The sequence below is a fragment of the Tachypleus tridentatus genome, chromosome 13 (genome assembly GCF_004210375.1).
Source record: "Tachypleus tridentatus isolate NWPU-2018 chromosome 13, ASM421037v1, whole genome shotgun sequence".
In the NCBI taxonomy this organism is placed as follows: domain Eukaryota; kingdom Metazoa; phylum Arthropoda; class Merostomata; order Xiphosura; family Limulidae; genus Tachypleus; species Tachypleus tridentatus.
In genome coordinates, this window is record NC_134837.1 from 266,399,171 (window position 1) to 266,419,490 (window position 20,320).

General features: G+C 39.4%; 1 long non-coding RNA gene across 1 annotated transcript; it reads right to left on the minus strand.

Moving 5' to 3' along the window:
- Positions 1-470: 470 nt before the first annotated feature.
- On the minus strand, positions 471-5,044 carry LOC143238431 (uncharacterized). The gene is made up of 4 exons (XR_013020576.1): positions 4,893-5,044; positions 4,038-4,145; positions 785-892; positions 471-648 (listed from the first exon to the last, which is right to left on the minus strand). It is a non-coding gene; the product is annotated as an uncharacterized LOC143238431 (long non-coding RNA).
- Positions 5,045-20,320: the final 15,276 nt, after the last annotated feature.

The window sequence follows — 20,320 nt, forward strand, 5'->3', positions numbered from 1 at the left end:
CTAGTTGAAACAACCAGATATTAGGTAGTTTAATTCCGTCACAATGAATGTTAACCGTGACAAGTAATAGTATTTTATGTTCGGTATAGGTTGATACATGTTTAGCGTATATTAATATATAGAATTATAGGATGTATTTGTGCTGTATTGTTTGTTTGAAGGAGGAGGCGAGATCTTAAAGAGTGTAGGATGTAGTTTAAACACTTTTAGTCGGAGCAAGAATATCTAGGAAAACAGATTTAAATAGAGATGAAATTGCGATTATGTTTGAACGTATTAGAAAACCATTTCTATACACTAGCTAATGGTTAGTGTTCTAACCAAACGTTGAGTACAAGTCTAATTTGGTATAGATTTCTAAAAAGGATGGAAGTCCTCGCTACCGAAGTAATTATATGTAGTATTGCTAAAACGATTAAGTCACATACAGTGAATGTTTATGTAGTTTCAGTTAAATGATTTCAGATTAATTATTACACCGGAATAAAGTTAAATTTATTAATTTCCAAAAGGAAAAATAGAAAGTAACAAATGTAATAAAGTAAACAATCTAATAAAATTCATTAAACAGGAACCAGACCAATACGTATAGGGAAATTCATTCCGTCTTACTACACGTGCAGGACGTACAGCCACAGGTTTCTCCTTCTATAGAGAAAATAAGATCACATGTGTAATAAAAATTGAAGTTTATAAGAACAAACATTAGTAACGAATGAAAATATAAACGTTTAGGGTTAAAGTTAAATTCCATACAGTATGGACTACATAAGATTACACATACCTGTACACTTACATCGATCTTCAGTGTCGGATTTTTTGTTGCATGCAGTGCACTTACAACCGTCTTCTTTACCACAGGTGCACTTCTCGATACATGTGCACGTAGGATCTTAAAGAGAAATGTGGCACAAATTAATTTGGTGTAATCATAGATTGAAGTTCATTTTGATATTTGGTTATGTCAGGAACGTTACTTTGTGGTTCATATGATGTCAAACAACGAACGTAAAGTTTAATCTTCGTAATGCACACAATATTAACTCCCATACTGAATGCGAGTCTAGTGTAGTTGTGTTATGATACTTTGTTAAGGATACGTCATTATGATAAGATTGTTGAAACAGGAGGCGAAGTCGTGGTTTTGTGGAATTACAACTGGAAGTTTTAACTGTTATTGAAAAACTTGCACCGTCTTTTAGATTGAGATGTCAGACAACAGGATTAGCTTTCATGACCCAATATCACATTTAGATAAACGGGACAAGTTAAGTAGTGTTAAACCTTCGAAATCAGTTTATTTCAGTGGTACATTAGGAAGTCAGTGGGAGGGAGAAATCCCGCTAAAGTGAGAGGATTACTATTGGTCCAACACAAACTGTCTTAATAGCTGTTGGTAAATAACAGTAACATTCCGTTAAAGCCACAAGAAATATGGTAATTCTGTGTATAATTTGTTACAAATATGACTCAGGTTGATAAACCTATTGTTTATATAAAGTTAATTTGTCTGCCAGTTTATTTTGTAACCCAATTTCCATATGACAAACTACATCTATATCAACGGTTACAGCCCATGGTAATTAGGGCTGGTTGTGTTCTAATGGTAGTTTAGGTGATAGTTCATTAAATATCTTGTTTCTGAATTTTATCTTCATATAAAACCTTATTACAGTAAGGGGTAACTGATAAATATTTAATAAATAATGGATTCACGTAACTTCTTTAACTATGTTAAACTACGAAATCGTTTTTAAACTACGAAATCGTATAGAAGGACATTTAGACAGTATCGTTAAATAGGTAAGTTGCTAAATGTGAATATTTAGATTAATATAATTAAGAGACATCTGGTACTTAATTCTAGAGGGAGTAGGAAACACGACGAGAGAGAGAGAGAAAGTTGTGGAACGAAGTGCAGCAGTATACGTCCGAGATGAAGTTGTGGACAGTAACTGCCGACCTTCAGGGTAAGTAGTGTTACGAGATGCTGCACCTCTTATTCCAACCATTTAGGGCATGAACGAAAGAAAACGGGAGAGAGCCGTTGTAATTGAGGCAATGAGTCCGATTTATACTTATACGCATCATTGTTCTTGCCACCACAAGGAGCACATGTAATGGAACCACATGACGTATTTGAGTCACTGAAACTCTGCAAGAGGTTTTGGTATGTATGGCCGCATGCTGGAATAACGATAACCTGTCTTTATGGTAACAGGTGGACGTGTTGCTTTAAATACATGAACGAGGATATTAATCGGCATCATAATTCCATATATGCGAATGGAAATACGCCTCACTGCAGAAACTCCTTCAGCATAGAAACCAGCGAGAATTTGACTCAATAGTTCTGAACCATGAGTCCTTGTGATGAATTCAAAGTAGCATGAGGTGCAAGCTCAATAGGGGTATCCCCAAGTGACTGAATTCAAGAGGATTTCCCAGTGTTGTGGATGTTTCCACCAATGTCACCAGATCAAACAGACGACAATTTTTTTTTATTTACAGACTTTAGAAAGACAGCGTGACCTTCCATTGCGTTCTAAATAAAAAGGGAGACATTTGCTTAAAATGTTTGTCTCAAAGAGAATGTAGGATTAGAAAATTAGGTACAAAAGATATAGATATTGAAGATTGCCGCTCAGAAACTTAAAGACTTGGTGGTTCAGCTCTGGACTGATTTTACTATTTTAAAAGGTTTTATTCGGAGGATCATTGATAAAAACACACGGAAATTTCAGTTTACACGTACCCCCTTCCCCACCACATAGTCCTTTCAGTGCACATGTACCCCCACCCTAGAGTCCTACGAGAGGATGCTCTAAAAATGTTAAAGGTCACATCAATAATGCGAATGTTTCGTGAATACTATAACCAAACACCAGCATCAGATAGGATGTCCCAAATATTTGTTAAGAACAACCCATTACTGGTGCTTTTTTGACCCTAGCACAAGTGGACCAGCCAATTGACTAAGGGGTACCCCCAAGGTCGCCCGTCTACAGGAATTGAAGGCCAAATTTGTGGGCACGGGTTGGAAAACCCAACCATAAGAATGCTCTCTTTTCACGTGGGGGGGATCTTTAGGTCCCATAAGAGGTGAAGTGAACATTCCCTGGGGGTACGTCCCCTCATTAAGTACATGAAGCCACACCAAGGGGAAATATTTGTGGAAGGTTCGTTGTTAAATAAACCAGAAATATTCTTACCCTTTCTATTTACATCTCCAAAGTTCTCACCACGTTACGAAACGAATTGATAGACTAAAAGAACGAATATAAAAAATACAATTAAACATTTATTGTATGATATATACTGTAATAAATAAAGAAATTATAGAGGAAACATACTTCAAGGAAAGAAAGCTTTCCATGTAGAAATACTCACCGCTTCTGCACCGGCCATTACTTCAATGTGTACCGTACAAATTATCAGAATTTCAACTAAACGAAATGTTTGGTAATTTCCATGTTACAGTACTATCGGTTCTTCTCCCCCATTAACTAAAACGTATTAAAAGCAGGTCAGGGCTCTATGCAGATAGACATTTGGAGTTTATTTTTGAAAGATATGCCGTGTGATCAAAATCAGATATCCAGAGATACTTCTGATCATATTAGTAAGCCAGCCCGGACATAAGAGATTCCTTAAACTGGGACGAATGGTTAGCTTATTTTTAAGAGTGTTCCTATACTATTGTTGTTGCAATAATTGGTTGACATTTACCATTGTTCATACGGCGTTATTTAGTCTTCAACAGTGTCAGTTTATTTTAACATATGCAGCTGTTAAAGAGAATTTAGAATGGTTTGTTATTTGCGAGTAGAATAAAACATTTAGTGGTAGTGCACAAGTGCAGAGGGATTACTCTTAGATGGGCAAAATAGTGAAAAAAAAAATATTTAAATTAAAAATGAAACTAAAAAATCCAAAACAAGAATATTGACAGTTATAAACCACAAAACGATTACAAACTAAATAATTCTTGTAAGTAAATGATATAACCATCTGTATATTGAGAAACGATTTCCTACCTTTACACTTACAACTTCTTTCAGTTCCGTCTTTTGTGTTGCACGCGTTGCACTTACATCCGTCTTCTTTGCCACACGTGCACTCTTTGATGCATGTGCATATTGGATCTTAAAAAAACAAGAGAATGAAAAATGTAGCATAAGCGAGCTATGAATATTAGCTTTCTTTATTATAGTTCCAATACCAAATTAATTTACACATTTAATGAAACGTTACCTTGTTATCAATAGTTAGAAGTAATAAATATGTAGACATGTTACTGTGTAATACTTTCAATACATATTACCCATAACTCGGGTAGTAATCACTACACCTTAACATTCATTTCTTGTCACAAAAAACATCAAGACTAGAATCACGTTTCATGAAAGAGAAAGAATTTAAATTAAAATAATGAGAAGTTTGAGGTTATCTAATAAAGTTTCGGTTAAAACTGATGATTAGGTGTAACTTATGTTGCAACAATATATTAATGATAGGAGTTTAAAGTAAGAGATATTAGCTTCACTCTCATTGCAAGCGAATGAATTGACTGAAAAACAAAAATACCAAAAGCTATTTATATCCAGATTTTCACATTAAAACAAAACCGATAACCTTAGATATACAATAACACCCTTGAACAAATGTCATTTAAATTTTGTTTATTACATTACCCTTACTTACACATATTTAAAACACTTCAAAATCATTACTTAAACCAAACTCTGATATAAACATTCAGTCACCGAATTCAATTTACATTTAGACTACCACTACTTCTCTGTAATACTATTTAACATAAATTCATTACCAAATACATTACACGTACACCTTAATATACCAGTCATAACATAACAAAACTTCAAACCTACCACCACACTGACAAGCTACGTCCGTCATTATTTACAACTTAAAACGTTATTACAATACGTTCTCTTCAAACTGTAATTCCCATCTCAACTTACTGTGGTTGAAGTTTTTATTTTACTCGTGTAAACGATTCGTGTGCAAAATGAACAACAACGTGCCGTGTGTTATTTCTAACCAATCATGATGAACAAACATTTCTTAATTACCATAAACAGTATTATATCTAAATATTTCATATAACTGGTCTGACCTTGTAAAATAAAGTTTAAAACTAGTTCACTGTAACGTTTACTATTAGTGATAAAACACACGTAACTACACAAGTTAGATGTATTGGTTTCTAATGTGTGTTTTTTTTTTCCAGTTTCTAGTGTTAAACCTAAAGATGATACAAATACCTCATGTCCACCTCATCAGTTGTAAGATCGTCGTCTCTAAGAGCTAAAAAACCGGGTTTGAAAACAAACAAACGAAAACACAACGTAATAACTAGTACACAAAATTAAAAGGACGAAAGCTACTATGTAAGTGTCAAGTGATGTTAATAAAGTGTTACAAATCTCACGTCAGATTTATAATTTAATTTATTAACAATAATCCATTTACCAAGATCCAATCAAATGGTTACATAAGGATAGTCTATGATGTAAGAAAAGCTCCATTGTTAATAACATGAATAATTGATACATAAAATTGGTTTATATATAATGGTGACTAGTTTATTAAAATTATTCTTTGAATTTGTTATTCAGACCAGTAAATCATAACAATTTCAAACTGTCGCCTTTATCCGCTGTATTAAATATTGATAGACGTGTCATTGAACACTTTTAATATCCAAACGTCTCATTAGCTGGATCACTCCCCCCCACACTTTCCAGTTTATCATAAAAAAAGTGCGAGATCTTATAAACTAAAGTTTGGGGTTTGATTCCTCTAGTGTCCAGGTTTGTACTTATACAAACAGACAAGCTGTTCTCATTTCTGTTTATAAAACAGGACTGCCACTTCCTCTGGTTTTTAGACCTTTAGTGTTTTTTATGTTCTGTGTCTGTGAGAAATAACACTACTAATACCATACTAATAACACTAGTAATACCGTACTAATACGTGTTTTACCTGATAATGGGACTGCTTAATCATTGTTGGTAGAAGTTGGTATAGCTTTGTTTTGTGTAAAAAATTATAAAAAATGAAACTTAACTCTCCAAAATTATCTGCCCCTTATCAAAAGTTCGAGATGAATGTAAGTGAAAATCCGTGCAAGGCTCTTACTTTCATATTGGATAATCGCCTGTGTATTACAGAAATCACATTGTCCAGAGTTCCCAATTTCCCTACTATGTTGTCTAAACACAATCTGTCATTGCGGTGTTTAAAATGAAACAACCCGACGAGCGCTAGAACATCTAACCATAATCACTGAATAGATTCAGATAAACTTCACAAATATAAAATGTCTCTTAATTACATAATGTTTTAACAAACTGTATGGCTTTAAAATGTGCTGCACTAAACAGCACATTGCTGAACTATGTACATGATTTGAGATGGTTTGGTGATTTGGTGGACAGAGGAGTCTTTCCAAGTCAAGATTCCAGCAACCACGAATGAACGTTCTGATGCTGCTAAGAAGTCTAGAGGTGTCCTCTTCCTTGGATCAAAATATTATTGTTGTAATGGTTTCTGCTGGTTAGTCTTATGGATCCATTAACATGTTATAATCTTAACATTACCAAAACTGGTGATTGTAAGTATAATAAGAAAGCAAGATTTGAGTACTTCAACCATGTAGTTTAGGTCTTGAAACAACGCACATGTTTTATCACATGTGATTATCACAGAGTATAATAGAAAAATAATAAGAAGATATCAAGAACAATGATTAATGTACAGATAACTTAATTATCACTAAAATATTGGATATCGTGAAATATGTAAGTATGGTGGAACGAAGTCTATAATATAACCATCAAACAGATGTTTCACTGTATAATATCTAAATCTTAGACGCTTGACTGTATTCCTTTGATTATCTGACCAAAGCTTTCCTAGAAGTTTTGAATAAGAGAAGCCATTGTCCACTTTACAGGACACTAGGAGAAAATACAACATATCTACTTTATAGATTACATTTCTAACTTTATTTCTGGTGTAAATGTGTATTATAAATAGAGATCTCTTTAATTTGTAGCTTTATAATTTTTAATTTGATTAACCTGTAGTTCTATGAATATTGTATTTATTATAGACTTTAAAAAACCCTGTTGGTGAAAGTCGGAAATATATTTGTGTGGCTATTCTTTTGTTAACTTTTCTATTCACTGATTCATCAATACTATTCATAACTTGTATATCAAATAGGGGGGGGACTGATCCCCACTATGAACAAGTTATATATAACTCATTTTATAACTTTGGGTTAACACAAACGTTAAAACTAGCTTTTTTACTTCCTCTAAGTAAATGTTTCGTTTCTTTCTGTAATTGGTCGAAGCCAATCCTTATCAAAATGAGAGGTGCTTTTTATTTGTTCTTATTGTGATCATAATATATATTGTAAAGATAAGTTAGTAATGTATATTATTTATATGCAAAAACAGCTCGTTTGGGTTGAGAAAATATTTTACATATATTAATATAATAAAATAAATAAAATTATATATTCAAACATCTAATACCGCCCACTACGTTCCGACACTCAGTTACACAACCCCTTTCAAACATGAGGTCAACTTCCGGTCTGTTACCTCTTTTCATGTTAACCTGACGATGACCGAAGAAGGTCGAAACGTTGTTCGCTCTTCTATGTAAAATATTTTCTCAACACAAACGAGCCGTTTTTGCATATAAATTTCTCAACAAGTGGGTCTCTCGACATCACTAATGCACATTATTCCCAAAGTGTAGTCTAGATTTTCCGCTTCATAATCAGGATACAATTTCTCAGTAGAATTCACTGACAATTAACAGTCCATTGATGAGTGTAACATGCGCCTCTGATGTGTTGAGAGTCTGGATCTCAAATACTTGATTTGATAATTTGTGACGAACTATACAGTTTTTATAGCTTCAATATATTTTAGTGTTTGCAATAAATTTAATGTAAACAAATGCAAAAATTTGCTAATTAAAGAAAGTAAATAAATAAATTATACACAAGAAATAAGAAAATGAATTTCTTAAATTAAAATCTTACGTTGTTATCATATGTTTAGTTTCATTTTTATAGTTTTGATGGTGTTTCTATGAAAGAATATAAATAATCAAAATAGTCCTATTAGAAACAATTCGTTGTTTTTCTATCGGAATAAACTTTTTTATGTATTTGTTTAGATACCATGAACACTCAGAATGTCGAGCACTAGACCACAGATACATCGGTGAATTCACACGCATCTGAATAGCCACATGATACAAAATTTAAAGTGGATGGAAACAAGATACCACCAAGAAGTCATTACACGCGCATGCTCTGTCCTGATCAATGTAATAGAAAAACAACTTTAAACGACATCTCTCTTCCATGCTCATTACATACACAAAATTACTTGAATTTTACTGTTTTCCACTTCTCCAATAAACCTGCCATTCTTTCACACAACAAGTCTGCACATGGCGACACAGAATGTTGTCGGTCATTCTGTGGCAAAACACTCTCACCACAACATGTGGCTTTTCTCCATGGTCCCAAAGATTTCTTTTTTGCGCACCATAAATATTCATATAGTCACAAGAGTAATTTCCAACGTGAAAATTTGAACCTTCATGGTATTCAGAACAAAGGAGAAGAAGACGGGAACATAATCCACTTCACTCTACTTCAATCACCGAACGATGAGCAATGTCCAGAAGATAGGAATTCACAACTTACATTTTCAATAATCTTTATCCACAGTGAAGAATGGAAGTAGGCATAATCAAAACTGGAATCTACACAGCCAACACATAAACTATTCAATGAATCCACTCGTTTTTCCAAATCCAATGAATATGAATACAGCAAATAATCCTCTACTGTAAAGAGCCCAATGAACCTTAAAAATTAAAAAGTATTTGTAAGGTGGTGAGTGTCACTATCTTCAGGGGTAAGCCGGAAGGTAAAACATGTCCAAAATGGTGTCGTAGTTAAAAGTCGTAATGACAGCACGACAGTAAAATGTGGACTATTGTAACTTGAGTGTCACACTGACCACACACTGGTGCATCAGTCCCAGATAAGAGGAAACGTTGAGTTAAGAACGTTTCTTAACGTTCTTAAGCATTGTATACAGGACTATAGTCTACGTATGGAACAAGAACAGTAGTGATAGCCCCAGAGCAGACAAGGTCAGCTGATGTGTAATCTAGCTAGTTCTCGCCAGTATCAAAGTGGCCAACTGTCCAGAAGAACTAACCATCCTCTCTGAAGTCTTACAAATACAGCTTGGCAAAGTAATTGGACGGTTGTTTGAAGGAATCTTTGGACCCTTTCCAGGCTAAGAGAAAACGTAGCACAATAGCCCTGCGCCAAGAATCGAGTAAAGCATTCTCCTACCAGATATGGTTTAAAACAACCAAAAGAATAGCAAGAGAAGCAGGAAAAATATGACACAGCATCTCCTTCTGTATATGATGAGGTCCAGCTTGATGAAGAGCAAACTAGAGTTTTATCAATTATAGTCATAGAGATGATCAGCCCAAAAGAAAAGAAGCGAATGCACCACCTAAGTCTTGATGGCTAAAGAGGTAGGAGATAAAACAGAAATGCTTGTTACCTTGTAAAACTTTCACCGAATATTGGGGATTATCTGGGCATCAGAAACTTTCTGGCCATTGGAAAGCAAGATCAAAAGTGGACAGAAGTATACTGACTGTTGATCTTTCGAATCATGTCACATATGACTTTGGAACTAGTGTTAGAAAACATGCTGGTTGTGAATTTATAATGCAAAATCTCATCTGGCTATCACGTCTTATGTATCGAGCGTAAATCTAATGAAAAGTGATTCAGTTCTATATTGTAGGATATCTACGAAAGGTATTCCAAGACCGTTCTTGAGCTTTCCTTGCCATGTGGCTGGTAGGATTCTACCAAGGACGAGTATAGCGTGAAAAATGTTTCATGTTTACGTATAGATTGCGCAGCTGGTGTGACAATACAGTCAGTAACTGCTACCACACAGTCGTTCATCAATGGCTTAGAGAAAAGCACAGGATCAAGTTCCGAGAGAGCAGTAAAATGGGTAAGTTGGCCTGGTTCAACTTCCACCTGGACACATGGGTCAAATAGCATCGACCACGACCAGTCTCCTTCAAAATAAGAAAATAATCACTACCTGGGTATTTGTTTGTTTTGGAATTTCGCACAAAGCTACTCGAGGGCTATCTGTGCTAGCCGTCCCTAATTTAGCAGTGTAAGACTAGAGGGAAGGTCATCACCACCCACCGCCAACTCTTGGGCTACTCTTTTACCAACGAATAGTGGGATTGCCTGTGACATTATAACGCCCCACGGCTGCAAAAGCGAGCATATTTAGCGCGACGGGGATACGAACCCGCGACCCTCAGATTACGAGTCGCACGCCTTAACACGCTTGGCCATGCCGGGCCACCTGAGTGTCACTGTCAACCCTTAAAGTAACTTGAGGAAAATGTGAAGAAGAGAATACAGATCAATAGTAGTAAAAGATTGACTAGATCCATGAAATTAAAAATAAACACCTTTATTGAAGAGAGAAATGTTGTGATCTATGTAGCACCCCCTGCCATCAATATGAGCACCTCCCCAAAGGGATTATGTCCAACACAGTCTATCAGAAAGCATTAAGATTTGATTGATCATAGGTCTTTCCAAGAGACAAGTGAAAAGAACAAACAGTCATGGTATGACCCATGGAAATGCAGATGTCTAGAACCTCTAAGTCGAGTGTTAGAAGTGTTAGAGACTGTGCACATACTGATTAGCCAGCAGCTTCAACTCTCTGTGCACACAATCTGCTGAAGGGTGACTGTATCAAGAAGTTTTAAAAAATATTTCCTCTAACGAAAGACACAGGATGATGGCATCAGTCAGTACCTTAATATAATTTAAATTAAATTAGAAACGTCGTCAATTCCACTATCAATATGGCCATTTTAATTTACTCAGAGGATATATGGTTGGAGAGACCTTCTGTTTTCGACCACGTATTTTCTCTTTACACTATTGAATAGAAAGAAGTCTTATGACCTCCATGGATTCTGTCGTGAGTTGAGTGGGCAGGTCTGTCTTTGGAAGAATATTTCAGGGACTGAGGGCATTTACGAATAATCTTCTTGCATCTTGGGGTTGGAGAAGGAAATGAACGTGGGAAGACGCCTGAACTTTGTCCAAGATAAAGTGGTGGACAACTACTTTACGTACTCATTGTAACAATGGAATAGAGTGCAGCAGAATACGTCCAAGATAAAGTGGTGGACAACAACTTTACATACTCATTGTAACAGTGGAATAGAGTGCAGCAGAATCCGTCCAAGATAAAGTGGTGGACAAAACTTTACATACTCATTGTAACAGTGGAATAGAGTGCAGCAGAATACGTCCAAGATAAAGTGGTGGACAACAACTTTACATACTCATTGTAACAGTGGAATAGAGTGCAGCAGAATACGTCCAAGATAAAGTGGTGGACAACAACTTTACATACTCATTGTAACAATGGAATAGAGTGCAGCAGAATACGTCCAAGCAAAAGTGATGGACAACAACTTTCGAGCCTCAGGGTAAGAAATGTTGTGAACTGTTTTTTAAAAAGCTCTACATCTTTTTCTTCGATTCATCTTAGATATGAATGAAATGAAGCTGGGTGAAAGTCACTACAGTTTACATAATGAGGATCTGTTTCACACTTGTAGATATCATGGTCCTTCCCGCTGCAAAGATCACATGTCAAGGAACCGCAACATGATGTCTTTGAGTGACAGAACCGTTGACATTGGTAACTTCTTAGAGGGTTCAGAATATATGGCATTTCTTTGGAATTTGCTTTGATATTGACAGGTAGAAGTGATGTACACATCAAAATTACGACTTTTCATGGCATAATAATTTCGTCTTTGCAAGAGGAGATGTATCACTGCAGAAACTCCTTGGGTGGAGAAACCCACGAGAATCTCCGACTCCAGTGCCTCTCAAAAATAACTCCTTTTATCGAATTCAAAGTAGCATGGAGAGTAACCTCAACTGGTATATCCCAATGCCCTTCTAGTGCATTAGGCGTTCACCTTGTTTAAGACTGTATTCTACACCAAGATATTTCCAGAACGTAGTTTTTGACCTACTTTTGAAAGCCATTTTCAATAAATAGGGAAACATTTGCCCTAGGTATTTATCATACAATGACTAATGTCAGAAAATGAGGTACAGGTGTTATAGATGTTGAAGACTGCTGCTCAAAATCTTGAAAACGTGGTCGTTTACTTGTGTTTCGTTTCTCACTATTTTAAAGTTTTTATTTGGAGAATTCATAGTGAAAAAACAAATGTTGAGAACGTCCAAGACTACAATATAAAGAAGTCGTATGTAAATTAGTTGTAATGATATGGTAAAACAGTTAAGACTGATAGGTTAAGTGAAGCTTAAACTTCAATAAAATATGTTATTGATAGTGTTACAATATAAAGATATATTAGGATCACCCTATTATTGTAAGTGATAAAGTTAACTGAAAAGGGTTAGAAAAACAAAACAAATATTCATAAAGACTTTTAGATGGATAAGACTCATAATTTTCCATATTAAATAAAACTTACACAAATTCCATTTAATTATTTATTAATTAATATATTACCCATAGTTCCATATACCTAACTACAGATCATTATCCAGACATAACTAGTCTGACAAAAATAATACCAACAATATTTATTAACCAAACAATACAAATACTTCCAGCTCCAATTACTTTCTTCTAATACTAATATTAGCACAATGAATCATGACAAAAGAAAAGAAACGTGATACGTACTATGAAAATATTATATATAAAACAACGTATACGTACTGTACATATATACATGTGGGAGTAAAAATAGTAAAACAAATAAAAATAGTTTGGTACAAAATATATACAAAATAATAAGAAATAAGAAACTCAGTTACATATATATACAAACTAAAAACGTTTTAACAATAACAACAAAGTACATATATATACAGAGTGAAAATAATAATAATAATAACAAGAAAATTAATTAGATATATATAGAGAGTGAAAAAATTATCATGAATGAAAATGATGATCATACAAATATATAGAAAATGAAAATAAGAGAAAGAATAATAAGAAACAAATACACTCATATATACAAAATAATAATAATAAAGAAAAACAAAGCATACATATATAAGAACTTCGAAAACCGAGAGCTGAGTTAGGCGGCTCAGAACCCGACCTAAATCCGACCCCCAACAAAACAAACAAAACATCCGGCCGCCAATGAAGAAAAATGTACCCCGGAGATCAGCCGCCCAAATTTCGCCTCGAGACGGAGTTACAGCTTGTACCTTGCCTTACCAAGTATCTTAAAGTATGACACTGGTGCCTGCTGGAAAACAACATTGTTCTGAAGAAGCAACATTACATAAAGACTGTTGACGTATGTTAAGAAAATATCAAATGGCTGGGAACAGGGACAGTCACGCGATATAAAAATGGTCCTAGCCTAGAAGGGCGGGGACGGAAAAGGCGTCCCACCTATTCTCAGATCTCCACCGACGTCGAACATAGGACCAACCTGTACATAATAGACTTCACCTGAGAGTGATACAAAGGACACAACTTAGTTTTATAAACATTCCACAGGAACGTACGTTTTGTTCTCTCATCGGAAAGATGTTTGTACAACACGCCAGTTGAAAGCCTGGAGTACCTATCAACATGACGCAGCACAACGTGGCTCCAAATAATGTCCTAAGGCGCAGGAGGAGGGTGTTGCTTAATCCTGGGGTTGCTTTCATAGGCCAGCGATCGGTAGAGGGAACGGAAGTCTTGTTGGAACATCACCTGATGTGGCACGACATCGCCATATCGCCGCATCAGCGTCCACATACCAGAAAAGAAGATTAAAACATACTGGTGGTTGAAGGCTCAATGTAACATGAAAGAGCACGCGCTCCTTGCCAACCAAGAATCTAGTGAGCTGGCAAACAGGATTACCTTCAGAGGACAGATCGCAAAAGGTGGTAGACAGAAGGATAAAGACATTGGGTTTGAGCACGAGATGCCCAGACTTCTCCTGTGAGGCTATAAGATCAATAAAAGTAGAGACACAGCCTCAGGCCTGCCACCCCAGAGGAAGGTGAAGATATGGCAGTCAATAGACCATGCAGTGCAGTCATCCAGAGGAAGAAAAGGTACAAGACCAAGCTGAGTATCCTCCTCCTCATTACCTTCCAAACAAGTTAGCAGGGCAGTAGCGATAATCGTACACAGCCGAACCAACACGCTGCACCACGTCCCCCTGGCAACCTCGGGGTACGCGAGAAAACGAACACCAAAGCAAGTGACTGGTTAGGAGGTCCAGTCTAGTGCAAACAGGAATTCGGCAGCGTGCCCCATTTGCCCAACCACTGCACCCGAGACATAGCATAATTGAGCTGAGCAGCATTGGCCTGAGAGTAATGGTGAACAATGGCCAGCGCCGAACCTGAAGATGTTGAGTTCGCAACAAACAGGTTCACATCGCCTGCTGGTGAAACATACTTGACACTCATACCCCGAACAACTGGAGACCACATACTGAAACAGAGGGATACAGACAATAGAGTAGGCACTCGATCACCAACGCATAAAGCAAAGGGGATAACAGACAACCCTGACACACTCCCTGCAAGATGGAAAAGAAAGACGTCAGATATTCATTAATCAAAAGCGAACTTGAAATAGTTGCATACAAGGCTTGCACTTACTGGACAAAAACAGGAGGAAAACCACACCTCACCAGAACTAGCCACAAAATCTGTGGTGAACTCGATCAAAAGCTTTGCTCTGGTCGAGGACACAAAGATTGCAGGGATATCCCAATCCATGATATAATGGAACAGGTCCCTGAGAAGTTTCGTGAAACTTCTGAAACAAAGAAATGAACATAAGCATAATTACACAACTTTCCTCAGCCGCTTTATTCAAAGTACATATAACAAAAAAAATGACACTAATTCAACGGTACATATCAAGGTTAAAACGTTAGAAATTGAGTTTTATTACTGAAGAGAGATCAAAAGACGTGGCCCATTGTTCAGCTGTATGTACGATAACAAACAAACAAACTTTCATAACATTTTCACTAGAGTAACGTAATATAATGAAGATAGTAAGAGAAACTAAAATAATTGAAATAAAACAAATCCAGTTTATCGTACGACCTTCAAGAGATATCAGTACTTCTGAATTAAAGGTTCAATACACGAAAGGGTGAAAACAATCCGAGCTGAAAACAGCTTTGGATATGATTATTTCTTAACAGGCCCAACATGATTAGGTGGGTAAGGCGTTCATTTCGTAATGCGAGTATTGCGGGTTCGAATCACCGTCGCACGAAACATGCACGCCCTTTCAGCCATGGATGCGTGATGAAGTTATGGTTAATCCCACTATTCGTTGGTACCAGACTAGCCCAATAGTTTGTGGTGACTGGTGATCACAAACTGCCTTCCCTCTAGTTTTACACTGCTAACTTAGGATGGCTAGTGCAGATAGCCTTTGTGAAGCATTGAGCGAAATTTAAGCCAAAAGCCTCTGGTGTTACACTGCAAAATTACGGACAGCTGGCGCTGATAGCCCTCTTCTAACCTGTAAAACATGCAAAAAGAAAAACATCTTTCTTAAGATAACAAGCGAGTAAAGTTTTGCTTTTAACACAACCATTTCATGTCTCAAGTGATCATCATCCATCTTTTCATTTTCTGGGGAGAATGATGATCCTGGATTTTGGATATTTCCAGAATATTATCCAGTTGTAAAGAACCAGATGATTCGCCTTGGCCTTACGGGGCGGTGGCCAAGAAACCACCAAGGCATACGTAGTCACATGCCTCGGGCAACGCGAGGGAGCGTAGCAACCACCACAAACTCACCACGCAAGAGGGCAATCATTATTTATAATACACACAATAAACACCCGTAACGAGCACGACAAAGAACGGCACAAGAATCCACGCAAAATTTGAAATTTGTTTACAACAGGATACAGTACAAGCAAACATGACAGGAAAGAGAAAACAATTAATAAGTGTAACATTAAATATATACAAAAGAAACAATTAATATTAACAACATTAAATGTATGCTAAAGAAACAAGTAATATATACAACATCAAATATATACAAAAGAAAAAATTAGCATATACACATGAAATATAGACACTGAGAAAAAAAAAGATATATGTATAAAATTAAATATATACAAAGAGAAAAACAACTAATGAGTACAACAATAACCAAAAAACAAATAATATTGACAACATGTAATATATACAATGAAGAAAACAAGTAAGAGGTACAACATGAAATATATACAATGAGATAAAAAACAATGAATATGTACAACAATAAATAGATACGAGAGTGGATTCAGGATTTTTTGTATAAACAAAAAAGGAAAAGAAGCGAGAGTAGAGGCAGGGTAGAAGCTGATTTCAACACGATCCCCACCACAGAAGCTGATTTCAACACGATCCCCACCACAGAAGCTGATTTCAACACGATCCCCACCACAGAAGCTGATTTCAACACGATCCCCACCACAGAAGCTGATTTCAACACGATCCCCACCACAGAAGCTGATTTCAACACGATCCCCACCAACGCACAAATGGGTGAGACGTCCGGACGCCAGAGTTGGTAAAAAGTCCCGGAACCCAGGCGCTGGTAGGGCGCTTCGAGGCGGAGCAACAGCCCATACCTGGTCCTACTCAGTATCGAAAAGTACGACACCGGGACATGCTCGAAGACCAGTTTGTTCCGGGTAAGCCAGATGACGTACTTAAAGATGGTTAATGTTTACTGGAAGGTGAACGCCAGGTGGCCAGGAACAGGGACAGGTACATGTTACAGGATGGTCTCCGCCGAGAGGGAGGGTACACGGAAAAGGCCCGCAACCTTTTCCCAGATCTCCGGCGACGTCGGACAGAGAACAAACCTGTGCAAGACAGACTCCACCTGTGCGTGACACACCGGACACAACTCAGTTGGACAAGAGTTCCAAGAGAGGAGCGGTCCCTCACAGGCAGAATGTTATGCACCATGCGCCAGTTGAAAGCCTGGAGGTGACGATCAACATGGTGTAGTGCAACGCGGCCCCAGATGACGTCCCACGGAAGAGCAGGGTGGTAGCGCTCAATCCTATGGGTACAGGCAGGGACCAGCAATCGGTAGAGAGACCGGGAGTGCGTCAGTACCTCGGCAGACACGGCACGACACCGCCGTAACGCAGCAGCAGCAGCGACATACCAGGTCGTAGGGGCCAAACACATAGGTATATGCAGGCTCAAAGGAATACCAAGGAGTCTGCTCCCTGTGCCAACTAAGAATTGCATCAGGTGGCAACAGTGGTGATCCTCCATGGACAGACAATGTAAGGAGACAGACAGAAAAAGGGAAAGTCACTGGGTCCAAACACATGGGATGTCCAGACCTCACCTATGAGGTGGCAGAGTCAAGGAGTGCCTCGACACCGTCTCAGGCTTGCCACCCAACAGGAAGACATAGACAATGCGCTCGATGGCCAGAGCTGTGCAGTCATGCAGAGGAAGGACGGCTCCCAGGTACCAGACCAAGGGGAAAATCCTCCTCTGCACCACTTCTGCCCTGTGAAACAGGTTGGAAGGGCAGTAGCGGTAATCATGCACGGCCGACCCAACCCGCTGAACCACTCTCTCCCAAGGAGCCCCAGGGCCAGCGAGAAAACGAACCCCAAAGCAGGTGATCAGGGAAGGGCTCCAATCCAGACCAAATGTGTAGTCGGCAGACGAGACCCATTTGCCAAAGCCCCTCGCACGAGACTTGGGGACATTTAGCTGGGCTGCGCAGGCCCGAGAGTAACAATAAACGATGGCTAGCGCTGAACCTAAGGATGTTACATTCTCAAGGAACAGGTTCACATCATCTGCATGCGCGACATACGTCATGCACGAATCCCCCAGCAGCTGGAGACCACGCACTAAGACCGAGTGGAACAGGTAAGAGAGCAGGCTCTCGATAACCAACACATAGAGTGTTGGGGACAACGGGCAGCCCTGACGAACCCCCTGGAAGATGGGAAAGGAGGACGTCAGGTACCAGTTAACCAAGAGCCTGTTCGAAGCGGACGTGTGCAAGGCCTTTACGCAGCGGATAAAAACTGGAGGGAGGCCACACCTCTCCAAAACGAACCACTGAAAGCCATGATGAACTCGATCAAAGGCTTTGCTCTGATCGAGGGACACAAAGACCGCAGAGATATCCCGTTCTGAGATGAAATGAAACAGGTCCCTGAGGCGCACCAGATTTTGTTGGATACTCCTGCACTGCACGCCACATGGCTGAGTGCAGCGGACCAAGGAAGGCATGACTGCACCCAAACGGGCACACAGAACCTTTAGAGATGATCTTAGCATCCACGTTCAAGAAAGAAATCTGACGCCACGAGGAAAGATATTCAGACTGGCTGGGAGCCTTACATATAAGCGTAATTAACCCATCCAGCATTCCCAGTGGCAGAAACCCTGCAGTCATACAGTCGTTAAATAGTCAGACAAAGGAGGATTTGACGACATGCCACACGTTGCTGTGAAACTCCACTGGTAAGCCAAAAGGCCCAGGACACTTACCAAGCTGCATGGACCGAATAGCCAACCAACACTCACCCAAGGAGATTAGTTTCACAAGTTGGTCATGAAAGGAAAGATCGAGGGAGGGCAAGAACTGCGCAAAGAGGCCCCACAACCCTTCGTCCACGGGCGAGGCCGAAAACAAACGGCGAGAATAGTCATGGCACGTGTACATAATGTCAGAGATGTCAGATGACGTACGACCATTCTCCAACACCAGACTGGAGATGTGGCGGGTCTTAGCCATCTCCCGTGCCTTGCACAGTGGAACCCTGGTGGCAGCACTAGGATCGAGCGACTCAATCAGACTAGAGACGCTCGCTGCTCGGAACAACTTGGAATAATCCAAATCTATATCCTTACGTAGTGCCCCAATGTTCGAAAGAACCCAGCAATCTGACAGTCTGCCATGAAGCAAGGCAGCCAAGATGTCCTGCTTGCCCCGCAAAGCCCGGCGGCGAGCCCTCGAAAGCCGCATGCCTGCTTGCCTTAGCAAACATGCACAGGCCTCCTTGAGACCCGTCCACCATGACCCGGTGAGAGACTCGACAGAACAGAGTCCCCGAACAAGGGCAAGCAAAGCATCTCCCACCCCATCCTCAACCAGGAGGGAGACGTTGAGCCTCCACACACCGGAGCTCCGACAAATGGGGACAAGATCCTGGAATGTAGCAAAAAATGCCCGATGATCAGACACAGAAAACGAGGCATCCCCAACCCAATGAACACGAGCCCCTATTAGGTTCTGCTGCAGGCCAGGTGTCACATAGAATCGGTCAAGGCGAGATGAAATGCCACGACCGTGTGCCAGACATCACAAAAAGCGAAATCTGACAGCACTGCAAGCAGGGACCACATACTCCGATCACCAGTACCAGGTTCACCCCAATGTTGTCGAGGTGAGGATCCAAAAGACAGTTGAAGTCGCCCCCAAGAACGATATCGACCTGTGTGACCATTAGCCTGTCCAATCCCGAGAAGAAGTCATCCCGCTCCCTGTGCTCGACAGGCGCATAGACATTGACAAGCCGAATCTTACGATCACCAGTGACAACATCAACGTACACCACCCATTCCCTCAGCATCACTATGTGACGCGAGGATGGTCCCAAGAAAATACGAGTGTAAAAGGATCCCCACCCCACGCGAACGCTTAGTGCCAAACGACCAGAAGGCACGTACAGGGTGTCGGGAGGAGAACGAGAAGTGGTCCCTTCGAGAGGCAAAATGAGTCTCCTGCAAGAAAATCATGTCAACCGCAAAGCAGTTGAACAGAGAGAATGCGTAGAATTGCCACAGCCTCTGGAACAACAGGTGCCCCCTCGGGGGCCCCACCCACAGGCACTGCAGTCGACCCAGTAGGAGTCGCTGCCGCCCCTGTCCCTTTCGCCCTGGTCTTACGGGGCATAGGTGTCGGCGGCGGCTGAGCAACCACCGAGGCATATGCAGTCACACGCCTCGGGCACGGCGAGGGTGCGTGGCCACCACCACACACAGCGCACTTAACGGTGCAGGCACTGTCCTCATGTCCGATAGTCTGACATAACCTACACTGCGGGGTCAGGTAGTCAGCCACCAAATGGCCCATTGTGCCACAAC